Source organism: Ambystoma mexicanum, chromosome 1p (assembly GCF_040938575.1).
Source record: "Ambystoma mexicanum isolate Mex_15411 chromosome 1p, UKY_AmexF1_1, whole genome shotgun sequence".
Taxonomy (NCBI): Eukaryota; Metazoa; Chordata; class Amphibia; order Caudata; family Ambystomatidae; genus Ambystoma; species Ambystoma mexicanum.
In genome coordinates, this window is record NC_090921.1 from 1,504,877,908 (window position 1) to 1,504,903,106 (window position 25,199).

A 25,199-nucleotide genomic window follows, 5' to 3' on the forward strand; every position below is an offset into this window, starting at 1 on the left:
ACATGTGCGGACATGATGGGCACAGAAGCCATAGAAGGGGTTGGAGAAATAGAGTGCAGTGCTCCGTCATCCGCTGATGGAGGTGAGTGTCATGAGTCAAGACAGTAAATGCATTCCTAATGTAAGGCACCGCCAAGGGCTGGGCAAGCTGTCACATCATGTATGGGAACCCCCCCCCCAATGAAATCATGCCGTAACAAGTGGGACCCAGGCTGATGTCAGGTGCAAGGCTGCAACCCATATTGGCCATACCACACAAAGAGGCTGTCAATATGAGTCACCGCAGTACTCCGCCAACATGAGTGACCCAGACATCTGCATGCATTTTCCATCCAAGCCCAGATCAATGTCCCACTCACCACCCAAATGTCAACAAAACGCTGCAATCCCATTGTTATACAAAGGCTTGAAGAAATGCTGACCCCCAAATCATTGCTCATGCCGTCTCCCTCTTCCCCCCCACAGGCAGCGGGCATGAAAGTGAGGACCAGGAAGCCACCCAGGCCAGTACCTCCAGGGGCAGAGCCAGGGGACACCGTATACCTGCAAGCAGGAAGAAAACACATGCAACACCACCTGCTCCAGCAACCCCCATGGAGGGTGCACAACCCCCACCCGCACTCCTACCCATGCCTGCAGTGCCGCCGGACACATGCCCCACGGTGCACTCTTAGGAGTCCAGTGTGGCAGGGGAGAATGCTGCCATGTGCCTCCTCGATGTGCCAGATAGCCCAACATCAATTTCCGTGGCCAACGCGGAGGACCCCAATGACATTGGACATAGCCCAGACACTCCATCATACAGCCAGGTGGCACACAGCGACTCTGGGGAGAGTGACGCCCCAGGGCTCACAGGCCAAGGAGTACCACCTGCCTGTCCTGGATCCACTTCCCCTGCAGAAAGTCCCGAAAGGGCTGCAGGCTCAATACCAAGCCTGCCAAGCACATTGGCCACACCGCCCATGGATGCAGTGCGCTCCCAGCTCCCAGCACCTCACGGGCCTGATTGAGGAGTTCATCTGGGAAAACCGCGAATCAAGGTTGGAGTGGCACAATGACCTTCAGGCTCTGGGCGAGGTGATCACTGTGAGCACAAACCGGCTCTGTTTGGTGCTGGGCCAGATCGCAGATGCCCTGGAGGCAGCACCCCCCAGACCACAGCCCCAGTGGGAGTACCCACCCTCCCAAAGCTCCTCCACGCAGACCAGCCCTGTCCGTCGGTCACTGCGTACATTGCGCTGCCACGACATGGATCCCCCTGGCTCTGGGAGTGCACATTGACCATACTGCCACACATGTGGCCTATGTTGCACTGATGGGACTATTGTGGGGTTGTTGTGGGGGGAGGTGAAGGGGGGTGAGGGTGTGTGAGGGTGTGTGTGGGAGTTGAGGGGGAGGGGTGTGAGGGTGTGTGTGGGAGTTGGGGGGGAGGGGTAGGGGGGTAAGGGTGTGTGTGGGAGTTGGGGGGAGGGGGAGGGGGGTGAGGGTGTGTGTGGGAGTTGGGGGGGAGGGGGAGAGGGGTGAGGGTGGAGGTTTTGTTGTACACGTTTCCACATTATTATTCAATACACTGGTTGATCATCCCTGAAAAACAGAGTGGACATTGATCATTGTGCATGTGTCTTTTAATGTCGCACAGTGCATGGTGTACATGTATCCCCACACCCAGTGCCCAATGTCCTGTCATCCTCACACCCTCAGCTGACTTGTGAGTCAGAAATATTGTCCGATCAATGATTGCCGCACAGAACATCCCTCCTGTGCATCGGCACCGTGATGCTGTCCTGCCATTCCTTCCTCCTCCCCCTCATCATCATCTGGTGGTAGCAGTTCCACGTCAGGGGGCAGTGGCACGTTCCGACGGATGCACATGTTGTGCAGCATTACACATGCCATGGTGATCTTGGACACCTTCTCGTGGCTGTAGATGAGTGCCCCACCCGACCGGCTGAGGCAACGAAATCGTGCCTTCAACAGGCCGAAGGTCTGCTCTATCACCACCTGTGTACGGGTATGGGATCTATTGTAGTCCTCCTTGTGCCTGTTCTGTGGGTTGCGGACCGGGGTCATGAGCCACGGCTTCAAAGGGTAGCCAGCATCAACTGCATTAGAGTGTAATGAAGGTAAGTGTTTGTGCATTCATGGTGGAGAATTGTACTAGTCTTACATGGCCGCAGGTGATTACTGGCCATACACACATGTCCCAGGATACAGTCACCCCATTACTGGCCCGGCTATGTGTCATGTGCAATGGAATGATGGAGGGGGTAGCTTCTCCCTGATGGGTCATGGTGTGCACTCACGTCTTGTTGCATGTGCATCGTATATGCATGCAGCAGTGTTGGACTGCATTCATTGATGTCTTGCGCGAGGCTTGGTGAAACGGGGTGTAGGCTGTAGTTGGTAGCATACTCGTCATTCTGCACGGATCCCTACCATGGTGACTTGCAGCAGTCCTATCGGGGTGCAGGACCAGTGACATGCTGTAGGATCCCTGTTAGACTCACTTCTATGCACTCCCTGGGATGACTGTCCTGAGTGTTGAGATGCAGGAGTCAGCGACATGGTGCTATTGCACTGCATGGTGCAGGATGCCGCTACGGTGTGTAAGGTCCGCCGATGAGTGATGCATGTGTTGTGGTATCTGGCCAGGTTTCATGTTAGTCATGTAGTGTTAGCTCAAATTGATCACTGTGTGGTTATGTGGTCATGTGCCGTGTCACTTGCCTTGGGGCACAGTGTGCTGTGAGGTGTACATCGTGCACTGGCGTGGACATTCCCACCCAGGTGGAGTATGCACCCCCCCTTTCCCACACAGGTGGAGTATGCACCCCCCCTTTCCCACCCAGGTGGAGTATGCACCCCCCCCTTTCCCACCCAGGTGGAGTGTGCATCCCTCCCTTTCCCACCCAGGTGGAGTATGCATCCCCCCTTTCCCACCCAGGTGGAGTATGCACCCCCCCCTTTCCCACCTAGGTGGAGTATGCAGACAACCTACTCACAGCCCCAATGCACTGCCATGGCCCATTCAGGTTACTCACCAAGCAGCCAGGCACGTCGTCCAGCATGTCGCTCCATGTAGCGTGGTAGTGTTGAGTTCCGCAGGACCAAGGAGTCATGAGTTGATCCGGGGTATCGGGCATTGCAATGTGTGATGGCTTTACTGGCATTACACACCATCTGGACGTTGATGGAGTGGTATTGCTTGCGGTTGCGATACGGCACCTCCATGGCATGCGGGACCACCAATTCAACGTGGGTGCAGTCGAGGGCACCTATGCAATTTGGCATGCCTGCCAGTGCATGGAAGGCAACTTTGGTGTCATATATCTCCTGGGGAGTCTGGGGTAGGGATATGTAGTCCCTTGTGTGGTTGAGGAGGGCATCCAGCACTTGGTTGAGTATCCGGGAAAATATGGGCTGTGAAATGCCATGCATGTGCCCCGCTGTATGCTGGTAGGTGCCTGTGGCAAGGAAGTGGAGCACAGACACTACCTTCAGTAGAGAGGGGATGGCAGTGCTGATTTCTATGCGGCTCACTATATCGTCATGTATCAGGTCCACTATGGTGGTAATGGTGTCCCGGTCAAGCCGGTACAGGGTGTGGATCTGCTCTGGTGTGAGGTTGAAGGGGGTGGCTCTGATGCAGGGGATTGGGGGCTGCCAGCGTGGTAATGGTGGCTGCACCGGTAGGGCATGCTGGGCCTGTCTCACCCTCCTTCTCCTCCTGTGTATCCTCTGTGGTGGGGGCTGTGGTTGTTGTTGTTGCTGTTGTTGTAGTTGCTGCCTTGCAAGCAGGGCCTCCAGCTCCAGGAATGCTGCTACAATTGGTATCATCTTGGTGTGGGCGGGGGTGTGGTGTGTGGGTGTGATCCTTTTGTGCTGTGCCAGACTCCATTGCCTCCACCTGTGCTGATTGAGTGCACCTGTTCCTCTTGGAAACACTGCTCAGGGTTCTTTACACCTTCTCGGCGATGCCGGTATTTACTCCATGGCGATAAGGTACTTTGCGGTCTTGTGGAGGCTGTTTTTTCCATGTCCGCTTTACTTGGGATCAGCTCCGCTTTACGCCATGCCGCTAATTTCGGCATGGCGTGTCGGGCGCGCGCCACTAAACCGCTATTTACGGCCACGTACTTTACGGCACCGTAAATAACGGTCTGGTGGGTCAGAATGGGCCGTAACGGGAAACGATGCCGGTAGTCCTTTACCGGCATCGTTTTTCCCTTACCACCCAACTCGGAATGACCCCCATCTTCTTACTACCTCTCATTAATTCACATGATAGCCAAGTAGATATACATAGATTAACATGTACAGTAAGGGATTATAATAAACATATCCGAACATTATTGAACAGTTATAACAGAAAAAATGTTTTTACTCATTTCAATCATGAGTTAACACAATCTCAATGACAGGGCATCAATATGTATAAAACATCATTTTTCTCCATGATTCGGTGGTGTCTGTACAGAGACTAGCTAGAAATGAAGATTAATAACATATTAGTTGGAGTAGTTCAAAATACTCTAAAACCAGAATGTAACATAGGAGATGCTCAAAATTCCATCATAGAATACTCATGAGTACTAAAAACAAGTCAACGGTCAAAGACCGGTAAATATTTACATTTTTACAAGTAGAAAACAACGGTACAAGTATAGTCGTGGTTGTCTGGAGATACCCTCAGGTATTGTTTCAACCCTTGACAGACATAATTATCAAAGGAAACAATTAAGAGAATGTTCCTCATTAAGACCTTTAGGTTGAACGGTGTCCAAAAAATGTATCCAAAACAGTTCTGTCCTTAGGAGCATGGAGTGGTAATCTCCCCCTCTCAGGTTTTTTTTTTACAACCTCCAGGATTTGAAATCTAATCTGAGCAATTGTGTGATGTTCGAGATTAAAATGCCTAGCCACTGGCGATCGTTGGTTGTTACACCGTATGCTGGATTTATGCTCGGTCCAACGTTCTTTGACGGGTCTCATGGTCTGGCCCACGTACATTTTACCACAGGGGCATTTGATTGTGTAGATTACCCCCGATGACAAACAAGTGGAGTAATCATGTAGTTTTATTTTCTTTCCTGTTTGGGGGTGATAGAGCAAGTTACCCCTAGTGATGTTGTTACAATGTGTACAGTTAAGACACGGGTAAGTTCCCTTTTTCTGGGTAGTCAAAAACTGCTGGTTTTCTTTAAGGGGTCTTTCGGCTTTAATTAATTTATCTCTCAAGTTTTTGCCTCTCTTGAAGCAAATCATGGGGGCCTTCGGGAACAATCTTAGAAGTGATGAGTCATTGTGCAGTATTGTCCAATGTTTCTTAATACTTTTACTGATTTGGAAACTCTGGCGAAAGAATTTTGATATAAACAGTAGTGGAGTGTCTTTATCACGAGTTTTAGTTTTCAAAAGATCAGTCCTTGTCACATTCAGTGATCTATTTTTCGCCTCATTGAGAACTGTATCAGGATAACCTCTTTGCCTAAATTTATCAATGAGTGTGGAGCACTCCATATCCAAGCCTTCTGGTTCTGAAATAATTCTTTTAAGTCATTGAGATTGTGTTAACTCATGATTGAAATGAGTAAAAAAACAATTTCTGTTATAACTGTTCAATAATGTTCGGATATGTTTATTATAATCCCTTACTGTAGATGTTAATCTATGTATATCTACTTGGCTATCATGAATTAATGAGAGGTAGTAAGAAGATGTCTTTTTTAGCCCTATGGCTGTGATGATTTGCTCTGACATTGCCCGGCTTTACTCTAGCTTCCACGTTCATTTGGAACGTTAGTCCGTCTTTCATTCTCATTACGAACAAATATTACTGTTCGTAAACATACAATTCTTGCCATCATGTGTCGCTTTCACTGAGGTATTCTGTTTTTCTGTTTCTTTAATCATCCCTTTATCTTTATTTATTTTTTATATTTTATATATTTTTTTTACATTTCGTCAATTTTTTGGCGATACATCATTCGTAAATTGTTTAGTAGGTGTACGTCTTATTTAGTGCACTTCGTCTCCATGTAATGCCGCCTGCTGGCTCCTCATTAGGAACATACTCTAATATGGCTGCTCAATGTCCCCCCAGTGGACATTAGTAGTCCCTTTTTTACTTCTAGCTTAGATACTCTACCATTGGTTGTAACGGCCCACGTGGTCTTAGTCCACTTCTCTTTTATGGCGGATCGCGTTACTATGGCAACAGTCGCCAATGCCTTCACGCTTTCCCCGTTCAGCACTGGCTATCCTGCAGTTACGAGGTTGACTGATTGCTATCAAAGGTACACAACCGCTTCTATTAGAACTCTTTTCTTTACAATAGAGCAGGGATCGCTGTTTTCATTACATACTCTCATGATTACCTCTTTTTAGCACCGCAATTCGATCTGTTCCAGTTCCAGCTTGTGGTTCAATCGCCATTATGTTCGCCCTGGACCCGTTTTAGGAATCCTGCTGACTTGGATGTACACCCAGTTCTTTACAATTGGGTAGGTTAATTGATAGTCTTCTTTGTCCATACACATTGCTGACTCTCGTTTTTCGGGCCATGATGGCCTGTGTTTAGCTCACATGGATATATATTTTTTCCAACTATATTTTACTTTATTTTGCTCTCCCTAGAGATTCTAATTGGGCTTTACAGTGCGCTTCGCGCCCCTTATGTAGATTGCTGACTCTCATTGCTGCTTTCAGACACAAGTACGTCTCGACAAAAGTAGATTGTAAATCTTCAGGTTTATGTTATTATTTTGTGACACAAGATTTGTGCCTTATATTTATTCTTCCTTATTTTTATATCATTTTCTTTTGCTCTCAGATCAGAACAATCCCTCGTGTATATGCTGATTAAACTCTGCTTTGAGCCATTTTCTGTTTAATTGCACCTTTACTATTGAAGCCTCAGCATCAGCCTTTTGCTTCATTCCGACATATTGGAAGAATATTTGCTTTTCTGTTTACAGCACTCCCCCCTACTTGATTCTATCAGGTAATTCATATTACTCTAGTTTATGGGCAATGTCAGACTAATTTAGTCACTCCATGTGGGCCATAAGTGCTCTATATATCCATTTGCACATTTATGTCTAGGGTATACATTGGAACTAACCATTAGCATGTTATCTTGGTGATTGAATAACCATGCAAATGAAAACCAGCCATACAATTATTTTGATGTGAAAACAGGGACATTTTAACCATGGGAACTACAGAATCAATGTCTATGGTAATGAAACCAGCTCAAATTGATAGGCATTCTTGTGTTAATAAATGTTGACATACTCAAAAAGCCTTCCTTTTAACATATAAATATTGTGTTTAGAGTCTGTTGAGGCCTATGAAGAAGAGGTGTCCAGCCTCGAAACGCATCGCTACCCAGAAACAGACTACTGGCAACACTCCTTCATTCATCATTCTTCACTTGTTTTTTGCAAATGTACTAAGATTGTTTTTGTCTTTGTACCCAAAAGTCTTTACTTGAAAATAATAATATATGCACTTATGTGCTTTTCAAAAAAAACTTTTTGTGTTTGAAACTTCTTGTGTTTGAATAAATATTCAATTACTCACAAAGAATTTATTTCCTCGAGGATATAGTAGTTGGATTATCCAACACACCCTATAGTGTGCAGGGGACGGGAGGGTTCAAAGTTTGAATCTTCTCCTCTTTTATTGTTAGTTGTAGAGGTCTTGTGCCAGGATCTCAGTTCCTCCCCCGCACCTTTAAAATTTAAATACCATTATTTTTTACGTTTCTCTAAATAGTCATTATACTAGGTTGTGCATCTGGTAGTTTCTAGCCATATGATTCATTGCATGTCTAAGCATGCGGGTGATGGTGCATTGCATCTGGTAGTTATGCCCCCTTGTACATGTGGCTTTATGTCTAACGGTTGTTAGAGTTGTTGATGCTCTTACAGTGGTGGGGAGGGATATGTTGCTTGGTGCTAGTGCACAGGTGGCACCTGTAGCATGGTGGAATGCACCCTTTGGTGTAACTGGCACGACCATGTGACTGAGGTGTGCATGTGTTTTCTGTGGAGTTTGGGATGCATGTGCCAGTGGTGGTGTTGTGTGCCGCTTGGTATGCTGACTTTTATGTGTGTCATATGTATGTGTGTTCTGTGGATGTGTGCATCCAGGTCCATTTGTAGTGTTTGCGCTATGGCGTGTCATTCGTGCTATAGGACAATGTGATGGCCTTAGGGCCAATGGTATAGATTGTTTGGGTGCTGCGTGGGTGTCTGATCTGCAGATGTGGGTGGGTGCTCAGAGGTGATATGTTTACCACGGAAGTCTGTGCCTGTCGCTGTGCCTCGTAGGCCAGTGCACACCTCCTCTGGGATCAGGCTCATGGTCTTCTCCTCCCTGGGCCTCAGTCGCAACCCAGGCCTGGTGGTTCTTCTCTGGAAGAGTGGGCCACATACAACTGAGTGTACTTCAGTTTGACCCTCTGCTTCTCGTCCAACCACTTCATTTTGATTTCCTCCCAGGTTCGTTGCTCAATGCTCAGGGCGTTGACCTGCTCCATGTGGCTGAGCCAGTGTGCATTTCTCCGGCAGCATGTGGTGCGGTGTCAAGGCATCCAGAACATGCAGGTCTGTTGGCTGTGGATGAATTTCACCATCAGGTCCACCTCACCTTGGGTGAAGTTCATCTTGCGCCGGACCTCCTTTGCACCCATCTTGCTGGATGCCACAAATTATGCAGCGATTGGGAGCACATGTATATGGTATTTATTGTTTGTCAAGGGTGGAGTTGTAGTCGTCTGACTCTGATTGGGGGCTCTGTGTCCTTCAGTTTTGAGGTTTTGACCATGTGTGCTGTGTCACTTGGGTGTATGCACAGGTGTTGTAACTTTCATGTGATCAGAGGTGGGTCTTTTTTCGTGTGTGCACTTTGTTTGCTGATTGTGGGAGCCACGTGTTCTTGCTGTTGTCACATGTGTACAGAGGTCACTGTGGGCATTCTGTATGTTTGTGTCTTGGAATGTGTCTGTGATGCGGTGTGATGTGTTTGTCCTGTGGGTGCTGTGTGTATCTTCCATTGTGTTGGCTATGTTGGCATTGTCGCAGCAGTTCTAGTATACATGTGCCATCTGGCGTATTTTCCACGATTCTGTAGTGTAATGTCTGAGTCGGGTTGTCCGGCATGTGATGTGCACACGTTGGTTCTCCCTTTCATGGCCATGTGGTATTTATTTCTTTATTGAACATTTGTATGGCACCTATACAGCAAAAAAGTGTTTCCAAGCGCCATGAGACAAAAGAGGGTACAGGTGCAGGGGAGAAACAACAATAATGGTTCTGCAAGGCCTTGTGACATTCGGATCGTGCAAGTGCAATATCAAAAGCGCAGGGGCACGGGGCATATCAGGACACATTGTATTTATTTATTTATACATCAAGAAATTGTGTTTCAAAGCGCCTGAAGGGATGGAATAGGGACAAGTACAGGAGGGAGAGGACCCAAGGGGCTGGGAAGTGCTAAGGGGGGCCCAGGAGGGCATGTACCAGGGAAACCCAGGTGTAAGCTAGTGCAAGGGAAGGGGGTGGACCAACCTCGGTAGGCCAGTCAGGGAGGGTACACAAGGGCAAGTGTTGGTAGGAAGGCATGCATGGGTACTCGTTGAAGGAAGGCCTGAGCCCAATAAGACTCATTGGGGAATAGGCAACCAGTAGCATTGGCAGGAGGAGATCAGCAGGGGAGAGGGAAGGTGGAGGAGAAAAGGAAGGTGTTGAGATTCTTCCGGAACTTAAGGAGATCCGGCTCAAGTCGGAGAGGGGCAGGTAGGCCATTCCAGAGATAGGCTGCTGCCAATGAAAGACATCTACCTCCCACTCTCTGCTTGGAGATATGTCTGACCTGCAGAGAGTTGGAGCTAGAGAACCGAAGGACTCTAGCAGGGAGGTATTTCAGGAGAGAGAGTTGGAGGTAGTGAGGTCCCTGAGCCCAGAAAGCCTTGTGGATGATGCAGATGGTTTGAATTTGATCATTGCAACCACCAGGAGGCAGTGGAGAGATTTTAGGGCTGGAGAGATGCGGTCCCTGGGCTTGAGGCCAAGGATAAGTCTTGCAGTCCTATTCTGGATTAGCTGGAGAGGGCAGAGGGAGGAAATAAGGATGTTAAGGAAGATGCTGTTGTAGTAATCCAGCCTACAGAGAACCAGAGCTCTGGAGACATTGGGCTTCATTCCGAGTCTGGCGGTAACCCTGGCGGTGCTCCCGATGGGTTGCCGGTGGACTGGGAATGATTTACAGGCGCCTGACCTCCCGGTGCCACCGGCTCATTATTAGCCCGGCGGATGGGAAGTCAGGCGCCGGTATAATTGTTAATCCCCATTCCCATATGGGAGTGGGGACACAGAAGCACCGGGCCTCCGTGGCCGCTGAACCTGGAAGGGTCAGACCTGTCGGGCAGAGCGGCTCCGGCAGGCAGACTCATAGTTTACTGGTCCGGAAACAAGGGTGTCAGTGAGCTTACCAACACCCTTGTTTCCGGACTGGCATTGTAATGAGGCCATTGAGTTTCTGGGGGAAGGTGAGAAAAAGGAGAATGCCTCTAAGGAGGTGAAGTTGAAAGTTGGCCTTCTTGGCAAAGTCAGTGATATGATATGATATGATATGGCATTTGTAACACGCCTATACACAAGTGTTTCAAGGCGCGACGAGGTAGGGAGGGGGGAACAAGGGGAGACAGACAACGATCCTACTAGGCCAGGTGTCATTCAAATCGCGCAAGTGCATGGGTAGGGGGGATGGGAAAAGTGCAAGGGGGAAAGGGAGAGGGGAAAGTGCAATACAGGGTTAGTAATGAACAAGATAAATAATAAGGGCCAGCTGGTGGCAAGTGCAAGATAAGTGCAGACAAGTGCTGGGAAGGGGGGCTGTAGGGATACAGAGACAGTCCCGCAGTGCAGGGGTTGCCAGGAAGGCAGTGCAGGGGAGAGTGGCTGGGCCAAGGACCGAGATTGGTGAGTGGCCCAGTTGCTGATTCAGTACAGTTTCAGTGATTTAGCAGGGGAGAGGGAGAGAGAAAGCAGAAGCAAAGAGGAAGGTTGAAGGTGCTTCCGGAACTGGAGATGGTTCTCCTCAAGTTTCAGGGAGGCAGGAAGGCTGTTCCAGAGGGAGGCCCCTGCTGCAGAGAGAGATCTCCCCCCAACTTGTTGCTTGGCGAAGCGGCTAACCCTGAGGGAGTTGGACGAGGAAGAGCGAAGTGCTTGAGAAGGAAGATATTTAGGAAGGGAGAGTTGAAGGTAATTTGGCCCCAGGCCCCAGAAGGCCTTGTGGACAATGCAGAGGGTTTTGAACTTAATCCCCGCAGCCACAGGGGGCCAGTGTAGCGATTTCAGTCCTGGAGAGATACGGTCCCTGGGCTTGAGGCCAAGGACAAGTCTCGCAGTCCTGTTCTGGATGAGTTGCAGAGGGCGGAGAGTAGAGGCAGTCAGATTTAGATAGAGGCTGTTACAGTAGTCCAGCTTCGAGAGAACCAGGGCTCTGCAGACAGTGAGCTTCTGGGGGAAGGAGAGGAAAGGAAGGTGAGGTGAGAAGGAGAGAGAGGAGCCAAAGATGACACACAGGTTTGTAGCCTCACCTGAGGGCGAGGGGAGGGGGCCCAAGGAGGGCGGCCAGAGTGTAGGATGGAAAGAGGGAGTAGGTGTCCCAATGAGAAGGATCTCAGTCTTACTGGCATTAAGGCAGGGATCGTTACCAGCACACCATGACTGAATGGCAGTCAGACAGCAGTGATCGGAGTGGGCGGGATCGGTCGGGAGCGGTGCTCCTATACTTCTTTTAATTAGGTTTGACCGTTCCTATACTTTTATTTTAAAAAGAAACCGTTCCGGAACGGTTTTGTTTTAAAATAAAAGTGTAGGAAGAAGTTGAAGCGTGCACTGTAAGTGCACTGCAGTAGACGTTCCCTTAAACAGCAGATGCATGTGTTTTGGGATTTGTATTATGCATGGGAGGGGCCGTGGTGATGGGGTTTATGGGGAGCGGTGCAGTCCAGTAGGGCATAGTTCCACTACTTCTTTTCGTACACTTCGACCACTGTCAGACAGTCAGGAATAAAAGAGGAAGGAGAGGAGGAGGAAGAAGGTAGCCTAAAGGAGAGCTGTGTTTCATCAGCATAGTACTGGAAATGAGGAGGGAAGGTGGAGATCAAGTGGGCACGCGGGGCTAGGTAAATGTTGAAAAGCCAGAGCAAGAGGATAGAGCTCTGAGGGACTCTGCAAGTCGAGAGTGAGGTTGAGGAGAGAAAAAGGCCAAGTTGCACTTGAGTGGGTCGATTGGAGAGGAAAGAGTTCAGTCATTCCAGTGCACGGCCCGTTATGCCCAAGGTATCACAGAGTCGATTTATGAGGATGGACTGATTGACCATGATGGAATGATGTGAACTGCAAGTTAGACTATTGTAATAGTCTCTTTATTGGCACATCGCAGGCCGATCTAAAATATTTGCAGGTGGTTCAGAACAGCGCTGTGTGTGCAGTGTTTGGCCTCAAGCGTAATATGCACATTTCTGATGCCAGGCGTAGCCTGCACTGGTTACCTGTTCAACAGCGGCTGCAGCATAAGGGCTTATCTAGCATATTTAAATGCCTGCCAGGCGAAGCCCCATCCTACCTTACAGCTAGGATAAAAAAGAAGCCCATTGGACGTATATTACGATCCAATTGTGACTTCTCTTTGATTACCTTCAAATGCACCAACTGCTGACAGTTTCAATGGCATACATGTCAAAATGCAAATGTGAATCAACATCGGACATAGGAAGGAAGAGAAGTTAGATTAAACAATGGCAGAATACTTTGTCCCTACCAAAGACACAGTTCTGTGTGAGGATCCCCCCACCTGGACAACCTGTAAATAAAGTGTATCAGCAAGTCCAGTCCATATATGTTTAAAAGAGTCTTGTTTCCTGCTAAAAATGTTCTACTACCCCAATTTACCTGAGTTTAGCAGAGTTTCTTCGATGGTTCATTGACGAAATCCTCGTGGCTGAACTCCCTTTGAAGCAGGAGCCACAGGGCGTCAAGATTCCTCGAAAAGGTGAACACAGTCTTTGAGAGAGCAGCTTTGACTTTCGCTGTGCTCGTCGACGATCGGTCGTGGACATCCTGTGAAGATGAGGCGTGCGGTGCACCTCGATGACGAGAGTTTGTTGCCGCAAAGAGTCAATGAAGAACGTAGGCCCAGCACGGGGCGTCAGCTGTCTGAGTTGACGTCGACGATCAAGACTCAGCCACGGTTGGCTTTCGGATCTTCGTTGGTCTTTGGGGACTTCAGGTGGCAGGAAACCCACCGGCAGATTCTCCTCAGCTCGTCGACAACCTCAACTTTCTCCGGCGGGACAAAGCGGTCAACGGTGATGTGAAGGGAGTCCTTTGTTTAATGTCTTAGGCAATGGAGTGTTGCGGCTCCATTCGACGAGGTTACATCAGTCCTCCGAACCTCGGTCGACGGTGACGGCCGTCGACGGCCTCGATGTCCTGCTGCTTCACTTCAGATTCCTGAGTGGTCCCCGTCTCTGGTCGGCAGCCTTTCGGAACTGGCTTCCAGGCAGCCTTAGTGAAGATCAGCTTTCTTCACGATGTTCTATCATTGCTCGGGAAGAGGTCTCCTATCCAAGTACTCTCTTGGATCAGTCCTTGACAGACACAACAGCTTTCAGATTTCGACGACAGCAATCAGCAGAAAAACCTTCTTCCAGCTGGGCTTCAAGGTTAAGCATCAAGTTTCGACTTCAGCTTCTGAACAATTTTAGTAAGTGAGAGGTCCCCAGAAATACTGTTCTGTCTCTCATTCACACTGCTGAGTCACACTCTGGCAGCCAATCATTCAGAAGGGCATTCATGCAGGCAGGCAGCCAATCGGGCTTACAGTGCATTCAGGCCATTCACTTCCATCTAGACACCCATAACAAGGAATGCGGATTGGGGCAAGCACCCAGCCTTTCAGCATACCACACTGCATTCATATCAGTTTCGGGCAAGGCTGTCTCTTTCATTGTGTCACATATTGATATTGTGTCTAGGGAGGTTAGCTCAGGGGCAACGTTCTCGCCTTGGAAACAAGATGACATGAAGCAACACAGGTTCGATCCGCGCTTAGAATCCTCTGGGTATTAAGTGCGTTATAAATAACCTATCATGTCATATCATATCAGAAGCCAGACAGCCATAACATGAAATGTATATTGGTCACACACTCCATTCACCCAGGTCCCACCCCAAGGGTGTACCCACAACATACAGTCATTGGGAAGGCTCCAGCCAGTCTGGCCCGGACTTTCCCACAATACCATATATGGAACTTCCACCCAACAGCCAGTCAGGGGAAGGGACAGAGTCAGGGCTTCCCAGGTCTTTGGGAAAACAAGGTAACAGGTAATAGAAACCAAGAGGCCACAGAGGCCATCTTGTCTCCTATCAGGAATCCACAGATTCCTGTGGTAGGGCCTGGGTATCCCAAAATGGAGGCTACTCAGAGCACCTGTCAAATTCAGCACAGAGCTGCCACCAGCCCATACCCTGCTCTGTGGGCCACACACAGGTGCCCAAAAACATACAGGGTTGTCCTCCCACCCATGGGTGCCATAAGGGTATCCCAAGGGTCTGTTCACCACAACCAAAAAGAGGCAGAGCTGCACTGCCAGGAGTCCTACATGGACTCCTGGGCAGAAAACAACACAGAACACACATGATTAGGGAGTACATGACAAGGACATGGAGGCCCTGTCCCTCCAATGCATTTCCAGCATCACAGTCGCCCCTCTCCCCCAGACTGAGGTTAGGGTGGTCTAATCTCCCACAAGATTGACACCCTCATCCAGACGGTCAACACACCTTCTGGAAAGGCCATCTGCATTATCATGTCTCCTCCCTAGTCTATGCTCAATAGTGAAGTCTAGCCCTTGCAGGCTAATTGACCACCCGAGCAGTTTCGGGTTTTCACCCTTCTCCTGCATAAGCCATTTTAAAGGCTTATGGTCTGTTTGAACCTTGAAAGTAGACCCCTTACGGTAGAGCCTAAAACACCTAAGGCTCCAAACTATGCTGAAACATTCCTTTTCAACAGTAGCCCAGCTAAGTTCTCTACCTTTAAGTTGCCTACTGATGAATATGATAGGATGTTCCCTCCATTTGTCATCTAACTGGGACAAGACAGCTCCAATTCTGGTGTCACAGGCATCAGTCTGAACAATAAAGGGTTTGCTGCAATCAGGCGCACAGAACACAGGTGCCCTACACAGACTTTCCTTCAAGCCAATAAAGGCCTTCTGATAGTCTTCCGTCCAGTTAATCTTCCTCAGTTGTTTGGGCGAAGTCAGATCTGTCAGAGGGGCAGCTATGGGTCCATGAAGAACCCTCAGAAGATCTCTCAGAGACATCAGGTGAGGAGTGGGCTAGTGAGAAGGGTATTGATCTTGGTAACAAACCTGCTGAGTGTGAGAGATTGCAACGCCAAGAAACCATGGGGAGCTTAGAGCAATACCAAGAACTGGTGAACGCCATCCAAGGACTCACAGTTGAGGTACAAACCTTGAGAGCCGACAATATGGCACTAAGGCAACAAGTAAGTACACCAGAGGGATGATCACAGAGCAGACTTGCCTCCGTTATCATTGCCTTGTGGCAAGTATGACGTAATCCTCGGAAATTAAAGGAATTTGTGAACGCGTGTATAATACACTATACCTTTCGTCCCAAAGCATACGAGTCAGACAGAGCAAAGGTGGGATTCCTAGTTTCCAATTTAGTGGGTAACGCTTTAGCCTGGGCAACCCCGCTAGAGACCAACACAAACCCGTCCCTCAATGATTATGGCAATTTTGTCCAACATTTTCTAAACTGATTCGAGAGACCCTAAGTATTGCATTCCACATATGAGAGCCTTCTTGACATCCGACAAGGGACGTCAGATGTGAAAACATACCTATCCTGTTTCCAGAAGGTAGCCACAGAAGCAGGCTGGCCCGACACTGCACAACAAACGATATTCAGGCGGGGTCTATAAGAGGAAATAAAAGATGAACTGGCTAGAGTGGCACGACCTACATCTTTCCAGGAACTCAACTCCTTGTCCTTACAAATAGAGTTCCGATTGATGGAACGAAAAAGCAGAGAGAAGGAAACCTAAGCCCAGTATACCCTTTACTCCTAGTTTACCGTCATTACCTGAGAAGACACATTCAGACGAACCGATGCAAATTGAAACTGCTAGAGGTCCGCTTACCACCACAGAACGTAAGAGGCGTAAAGACCTCAGACTTTGCATGTACTGTGGCTCAGAAGCACATCTTCTACGAAACTGCCCAGAGGTTCCCCCTAGGAGACAGGGAAACAACAGACCCTGACCCTTACCAGGGACAAGGAAGCGGTTACTACAGTCAGTCCCTGTGATACTACACAACCTAACATTCCTGCCATCTCCTGCCATCTCATGGTTATCAAAGTATTACTGGAATGGGAAGGAGGATCCCCAGTGGAGGGTCTGGCGATGCTCGACTGCAGAGCAGTGGGTAATTTTGTTGATGACCAATGGGCCAAGGACCATCTGATCCCAAGACGCCACAAGTCCAGACCCATTCCGGTTGGAGGAGTTGACGGCACGCCATTAAAATCAGGACAGATAGTCCAAGAAACCCAGAGTTAAGAGTCAAGATGGCGTCACACCAAGAGCGCCTAGCATTGGATTTATTAAGAGCAGCACACTTCCTGGTCATACTGGATATCCCGTGGCTCAGAAGGCACAACCCGAGTATTGATTGGGAGCTCAACACAGTGAAGCTCCATTCCCAATATTGTTTACAGAACTGCTTTATCTCAGAAGAAGAAGGCCCTAGGATAGGCATCACAGTACCGCTGGCTAATCCTAGTATCAACTTCATACCGGTACATTATTGGGACTATTCGGATGTTTTTGCAGATGTACAACCCAGACAACTTCCCCTTCATCATAAGGAGGATTGTAAGATTGATTTATCACCTGAGTCTACTGTTCCATTTGGAGGGATGTTCCCACTAGCCCTAACAGAGAAGGAGGCATTGAAAGAGTACCTAGCGACTAATCTCCAAAACTGCTTGATAATGGAGTCAACCTCTTGGGAAGGTGTTTCGCTCTTCTTTATCTCCAAGAAAGGAACAACTGAACTTAGGCCATGTATAGACTTTCATGGACTAAACAGCCTGACTATCAGGGATATATATCCCATGCCCCTGATGAAAGACATCATAGAAGCAGTACAAGGTGCCCGCTTGTTTACAAAACGTGACCTCAGAGGGGCATATCATCTCCTGAGGATTCGCGAGGTGGGTGAATGGAAAACGGCCTTTAGAACACCTTTGGGCCACTACGAGTACAGAGTCATGCCCTCCGGCTTAGTCAATGCACCTGCCCAGTTCCAACGATTTATGGACAAGATCTTTGCTGACCTACTCTTCTCATCCGCTGTCATCTATTTAGATGACATATTGATCTATTCCTCCACACTTCAGGAACACCATCGTCATGTGAAGAAAGTGCTTCACAGACTCCGCCAAAACCATTTATTGGCAAAACCAGAAAAATGAATGTTCGAGGCTTGCACAGTACCCTATTTGGGCTTTATCCTCTCAGCCGATCGAATTCAAATGCATCCCTGACAAAACAAAAGCTATCACACAATGGCCAGTACGTAGTTCACTCAAAGATGTACAGAGGTTTCTAGGCCTCTCGAATTTCTATAGGAAATTCATACCAAGGTTTTCAGACATAGTCCTCCCGATCGCCACCCTGCTCAAAAAAGAGGTAAGATTTGTTTGGGACCAGAAGGCAGAACATGCCTTCAGCCTCCTCAAAAAAGCCTCTGAGTCAGCACCCATACTCAGACAACCTGACCAGTCACTCCCATTAATTGTAGAAGCAGGCGCATCAGGAGGGGCGATTGGAGCTGCTTTACTCCAGAAGAAGGAAGACGAACTAGAACACCCCATCGCCTACTTTTCCCAGACTCTGAACACCAGCGAGAGGAACTATTCGGTGTTGGAGAAAGAACTCCTAGTGATTCGACAGGCTTGTGAGGAATGTAGCCATCTGCTCCAAGGGGCTGCCTACCTGTTCCAAGTTCGCACCGACCACAGAAACCTCTGTGTCTTGCAACAAATGGAGTGCCGGAACTCCAGACATGCTGATGGGCCTACTTCTTCTCACAATTTGACTTTGAGATTACGTATTTGCCCAGAAAAGAGAATCAGCTGGTGGATGCTTTATCCCACAGTTTAGGAGAAGACACTGGGAGATACATGGGACATGAAATACTGCTAGCCGGAAAGAGGTTCATTGGTGTGATCAATACCTTCCTTCAACAAGTACAAGCTGCACTCAAGATACAGAATCACCTTCTCATTCCACAGCTTACCCGGAAAGGTCACCTTCTCTATAGAAACGACCTGCTTTACTTACCTACCAAAATCCAACAAACACAAGCCATGGTATGGTGTCACGACCTCACCACAGCAGGGCATAAGGGACAGTCTGCCACACTGGAATTGGCTTCTCGCCACTTTTGGTGGCCTATGATGTCGAAGGACATACCGTTGATTCTTTCAGCAAACTGGCACACTTCTCACAATTGAAGGGTACACCTTCCGCTTCCCTTACCGCTTAGGTGTTTCTAAGAGACGTAGTCAAGCAGCATGGTCTTCCGCACACGATAGTCTCAGACAGAGGCACTCAGTTCACCTCCAAGTTCTGGACAACTATCTGCAAACAATTGAACATCCAACGTGCACTCTCATCAGGTTTCCATCCGGAGAGCAATGGCCAAACGGAACGCTTGAATGCCACCCTGGAGCAATACATTAGATGTTTCTGTAACCAAGAACAAAGTGACTGGTACGGACTTCTTCCTAAGGCAGAGTTTTCATATAGCAACACCAAACACTCTGCCATTGGTATGAGTCCTTTCTGTTGCACGTATGGATACCACCCAAGACACATTCCTTTGTCTGGTCCGCTGTCCGCTAAATTGGATACAGTGGATCAACTTTTGGACACACTGAGACTGCTGCACAAGAAAGCACAATACAATCTACAAGTGAGCCATCAGGGCTATAAGAAATGGGACGATCAAAGGAGAAGACCCAATCCATCATTGGACACCGACACAAAGGTGTGGTTGTCCACCAAATTCTTAACAAGGTGGGTCCATCCTGAAAAATGTTTACCCCGTTTTATCAGTCCGTCTAAGATCGATGCAAGAATAAATCTGGTGGAAATTTCGACTGTCTCTTCCTTATCGACTACGAAGGATCCGTCTGGCGTTTCATACTTCATTACTCAAAGCCTATCTGCCGGACCTTCATGCCAGGTGAATCAAGCAGACACTATACCCACAAGAAGACTCTGCCAAAGAATACAAGGTTTCCTGCTTACTTAATTCAAGGTATAAGAAAGGAGTATTACAATATCTAGTGCTATCGAAATGATCCCTGATGTCTGAAAGTTCTTGGGAACCAGTTTGGAACGTACTTGCTCCCAGACTCATCCGTCGATTCCATACGCTGCAACCTGGTAAACCGGGAGGGGTGCCTTTGAGAAGGAGTCATACTGCCACGATCCGACCATGGATGATATGGGATCGCTGGAGGGCGTACTGACTGTTCCATCAGGTCAGTCACAGCACGTGAAGCAGCGGTCTAGTCTCTCATCATGGCAGCCGCCATCACTATATCCTTTACCGCGATTCCATGCCGGCACGTTGCAACTCTATGCAGTTAGACGCTAAGTGTATGGTTGAACAGAATTCTGTTCCTTCCCCCTGTCCTCATTGCATTCTACTTACCTTCTGTTTTCCTTCACGCTCCCTTCCGTGCGTCCGCGTCCCTTGTGGATTCCCTCCTCTTGAAACCTGCGTTGTTTCAGTTTACCGGCTTGCTCCGGACCTCCTCCTCGCATGCAGACTTCTTATATGTAGGAGGAGATCCCATTTCCTCCTTAGGGGCTCTTCCAAAGCACCCAGCATGCCCTTGAGAGTTTTATTAAATCTCTCAACCAGACCATTAGTCTGGGGATGGTAGGAGGTGAAGAACTTATAGGTTACTCTGCATTCCTTCCACATCACTTGCATGTAACTAGACATGAAGTGGGATCCTCTGTCAGAGACCACCTCTTTAGGGAATCCAACTCTGGTAAAAATGCCCAGCAGAGCACTGGCAACCACTGTCATGATCCTACTCGCCTGCCACCCAGCACCGCTACATGCGCCTCTGCCTTTATTTCCTTGTTTTACCGCTGCAGTTTTGGGTTAATCTAATTGCATGTTCCATTACAGCTTTTGGGTTAAACCAGCAGATGCATTCTGGGACATGTATGCTGTCCAAAAGACAGAGGGCTGGAGGAGGTATACTAAATACATTTGTCTGCAGCAAGCTACTAAGATCTGCAGAGGGCCTGATTGCATTCACCTGTTCCAGCCTACTGCAGGCTAGGCTGCAGAGAGCTGGAGAGCACTTGATTAGAAACCACTGCTGCTACTGCTGCAGACTACTGAAGCCAGGGCTGGGCTTAATTGATCACAGCTTCCAGAGTCTGCAATCAGCTCCACCCTGCTGGCCTGCTGGCTGGGAGGGCCTTCATAAGCTCACTTTGAACAGAAGCAGTTGTCAGTCAACTGCTACCACTGGGAGTTTGTGCTGGTTTGCCTGTTACCAGTCTGTGACCTTTCCTGGAAATCCTCTTTTGGCCTTTGATTCCTGTTGCTGTTGATGTTTGCAGCTCCCTCTCCAGTCTGCTGCCGCCTTCTGCCCTGCTCCTCTGGGCTCCCAGCTGATGGCTCTGCCGCACTCTGCTGCCTTCTGCCCTGCTCCTCTGGGCTCCCACCCGACGGCTCTGCCTCACTCCGCTGCCTTCCGCCCTGCTCCTCTGGGTCCCACCTGACGGCTCTGCCGCACTCCGCTACCTTCTGCGCAGCTGATCTGGGCTCCCACGTGACGGCTCTGCCGCACTGCGCTGCCTTTCGTCCTGCTCCTCTGGGCTCCCACCTGATGGCTCTGCCGCACTCCGCTGCCTTCTGCCCTGCTCCTCTGGGATCCCGCCTGATGGCTTTGCTGCACTACGCTGCCTTCTGCCCTTCCTCTCTGGGCTTCCCTGCCTGGCAACCTGCCTGTTCTAGCTTCTGATATGCTGTCCTGTCCTGTACCTGGTTATTTCTTTCAACGCTGCTTTCTACTTGTATACATCTTGGTCCACTGTGGTGTCTCCACTTGAATCCGCTTTACAGTGTGACCCTGGGTTTGGTCTCCGTTCAGATCAGATAAGGGAAAACTTCTGTTGCCTTCACCTAGTCCGTGGAAGTCGTACCTGCCTCAGTATATGGTATTTCAATTTTACCCTTGCACTGAGTACAACAGTTTCCGTGGCACGCCTAAGTCATGACGTTGCTGTATGACTGTTGTTAAGAGTAATCTGCTAGTACCTATCCCAAGGGCTTTCCTTATTCCCTGGAGATCCCTTATCATATTCCAGTAACCCTTATTGCGTCACTCCGCTGCCTTCCGCACTGCTCCTCTGGGCTCCCACCTGACGGCTCTGCTGCACTCTGCTGCCTTCTGTCCTGCTCCTCTGGGCTCCCACCTGATGGCTCTGCCGCACTCTGCTGCCTTCGGCCCTGCTCCTCTGGGCTCCCACCTGACGGCTCTGCCTCACTCTGCTGCCTTCTGCCAGGGACGTCATTTAGGGGTCGCCAGAGGTCGCAACTGCGACCTCTGAGGTCTCCCCTGTGACCTCTAATTAAAAAAGAAACAAAAAAAAAATTGTTTCTTTTTTATTTTTTTTTGTAATGCAAACTCTTGGGCTGTGGCCAGTACCATGTGGCTCTTTAGTTCTGGATTGGCTGGCTTTCTTGTTCAGGCCCCTTAAAAAAAGAAGAAAAATAAGAACAGGAGTGCCACATGTCTAACACTTTCAGCAATGACCCTAAATAAGAAAGAATAGGAATACCAAATAATGTGTCTTTCTGGAATTCTATACAATAAATGCTAGACTCATTAAAGGTTTATTTCAGGCACACTTCAGGGGCTGAGTCACTGATTTAGTCTGTTCTTAAACGCCTTAACTCAGCCTTTCATCCTTCTGAGGTCGATAAATGAGTACCAACAAAGTGAAATGGCGTGTATATTTTTTCTATATAAAGCGCTTAAGTGCTATATAATAACACATCCTTATCATTTGTTCATGGACGTCTGCTTGCATTCACAGTAATTTGGTAATATGGGCCTAACACACTGATCTTAATGATACATATGGTGATCCATTCTTGTATGAAATGTACATCCCATTATAGTGATATCGTAACCATATTTTTCGTAGTGTGCAATGATGTGTGATGCCGCTTCCTGTTTTGTCAACGGGTGAAAGGTTGTGTTCCATCACTTCCCGCAATATCACTTCGGGGTGGGGTCAAATTACATCACTTCCTGTGATGTCATCAGGGGGTCAAAGGTCATGTGATGTCACTTCCGCTAGCCCTGGCATTTTGGTGAAATGACATCCCTGCCTTCTGCCCTGCTCTTCTGGGCTCCCACCTGACGGCTCTGCCGCACTCCGCTACCTTCTGCCCTTCTGATGTGGGTTCCCACCTGACGGCTCTGCCGCACCCCGCTGCCTTCCGCCCTGCTCCTCTGGGCTCCCGCCTGACAGCTCAGCCACACTCCGCTGCCTTCCGCCCTGCTCCTCTGGGCTCCCGCCTGATGGCTTTGCCGTACAACGCTGCCTTCTGCCCTCTCCTCTGGGCTTCCCTGCCTGGCAACCTTTCCACACTCCTCTGCCTTCTGCCCTGTTCCTCTGGGCTCCTTGCCTTGCAACCTGCCTGTTCTACCTTCTGATATCCTATCCTGTCCTGTACATGGTTATTTCTTTCAACGCTGCTTTCTACTTGTATACATCTTGGTCCACTGTGGTGTCTCCACTTGAATCTGTTTTACAGTGTGACCCTAGGTTGGTCTCCGTTCAGATCAGATAAGGGAAGACTTCTGTTGCCTTCACCTAGTCTGTGGAAGTCGTACCTGCCTCAGTATATGTTCTTTCATTTTTACCCTTACACTGAGTACAACAGTTTCCTCGGCACGCCTAAGTCATGACGTTGCTGTATGACTGTTGTTAAGAGTAATCTGCTGGTACCTATCCCAAGGGCTTTCCTTAATCCCTGGAGACCCCTTATCATATTCCAGTTCACCCTTATTTCTGATCAATCCGTGTTGCCCAGTGTACTTGCTTGTCTTTGCCTTTTCTCTGTTTCTTCGTTTACAGCCTGCTCCTGCAGTTCCTGTGAATATCTGTTTCAACTAACAGCTTGGTATGTACCCTTTTTCTGTTATATGCTAGCATTGCCTCCGGAATCTCCCTTATTCTACTTGCATACCGTGAGAGACAGCCTCTACCCTGTGCTCTCCCCCAGACTTGTGACAACCACCTTGGCTGTAATGGTCCGAGGTGGTGTAGCCTCAAGGTACCTGGTGGGATGATCAACCAGGACCAGGATTAACCAATAACCACCTGATGTGCGAAGGTCAAGGGGACCGACAATGTCGATGCCAACCCTCTCAAATGGTGCGCCAACCACTGGCAAAGGCTGCAGTGGGGCAATTACACTGCCTCCAGTCTTGCCAGACAACTGACAATTGGTACAGGTCCTGCAGGGGGATTCCACTTATACTCCCATCCAGGGTCAGAAGAAATGTGCAGAGAGCCTTTGCTTAGTCTTCTTGGTCCCAGGATGACCAGTTAAGGGCACCTCATGCGCCAAATGCAACAGGAAGGGCCTGTAAACCTGGGGTACCACCAACCTCTTGAGGGCCCCAGGTTCATGCTTAGTGGGCTCACTACAAAGGAGCTCACCCTCCCAATAAATCTTGAAAGACCTAGGCACTTCACCTTGTGCCTGGGTCTGGGCCTGTTTTCTCAGACACTTAGAGAGTGGCACTCTCTCTGACCCTTACAGAAGTCACCCCTAGAGGCCCCCCCTTCAGCCAGCAGGCAGTGAAGGTTGGGGTGATCCTCTGGGTTGAGCACCTCTCCCACAGAAGGGTCTGTCATGATGCCTACCCCCGGGGATCCAGATCAAGTCCAGCAGCCCCGGAAGCAGGCATCAAGTTATTCCAAGCAAGCCCATCAACCCCTGCTAGGGGCCATTTGGGTGCAGTCCTGGCATCTATGGCGCCAGGCTCATATGGATAGTCAGTCCTGGCGCAAGAGCAATACCTTTGATCCTTACCTGAATTCCTGATCCACTGCGCCTTCGAGCTGGAAGAGAGAAGTTATTTTATGCGCGTCACCTCGACTGCTGCAGCGCCGCGCTGAACTCACCGGCCTTCGCAACATCTTCATTATCCACCGTATCCTTCTGCATGTTCCCACCGCACTCCGGCACCTAAGGGGAACACAAGAACAGCAAGGTGAGCCAAGGGAATAAACAGAGGCAATATTAGTTACCCCCCATAGACTTACCTGATTTTACGACCGGGGGTACTATTACTCTTTACGGGTCGGCGAAGCCTCCACCACAACCTCGCCGTACCCTGGCCCCTAAGGGGAACAAAAGGACAGCAAGGTGAAACAAAGGGACAAACAAGGGGAAACCTCCTTGCCACAATAGACTTACCTAATTTTACAGCCGGAGGCATTATTCCCCGAGACTTCATACTTTCTCTCAGCGCCTGAATAAGGGAGAAAGCAACAGGTTACATACTGACATTTTATCGAACTGTGTTGGATAATACAAATCCTTACCTGAATATTACTGGTTGCCACGAGGAACTCTTCGCTAGGGTCAAGCTGCAACCTGCAAGGAATCGGACAAGAGTGAAAGTCAGACATTGGAACTCTTACGAACTACATACTTACAGCGTCTTGCCGGAAATCTCATGTTCTGGAACTCACCAATTCCTTTGAACCAGTGAAGCAACTGGTTATCTATGCAACCCTGCGCTCAATGCAGGATGGAGAGCTCATCTTTCCAAATCATCAGGTGAGACTATAAGAGGGGACATCAAAGGTGATCAGTGGGAAGAACAGCGGGGGTGGGGGGTTTACGCTCAACTCCACGGGTGGTTAATTCCCTTTCTCCATTTGCAGAAGAATATTCCTATGGGCCAAGCAAACAAAGCTAGGTGGGCCAGTCCAGTCAGTCATCTCGGCACTAC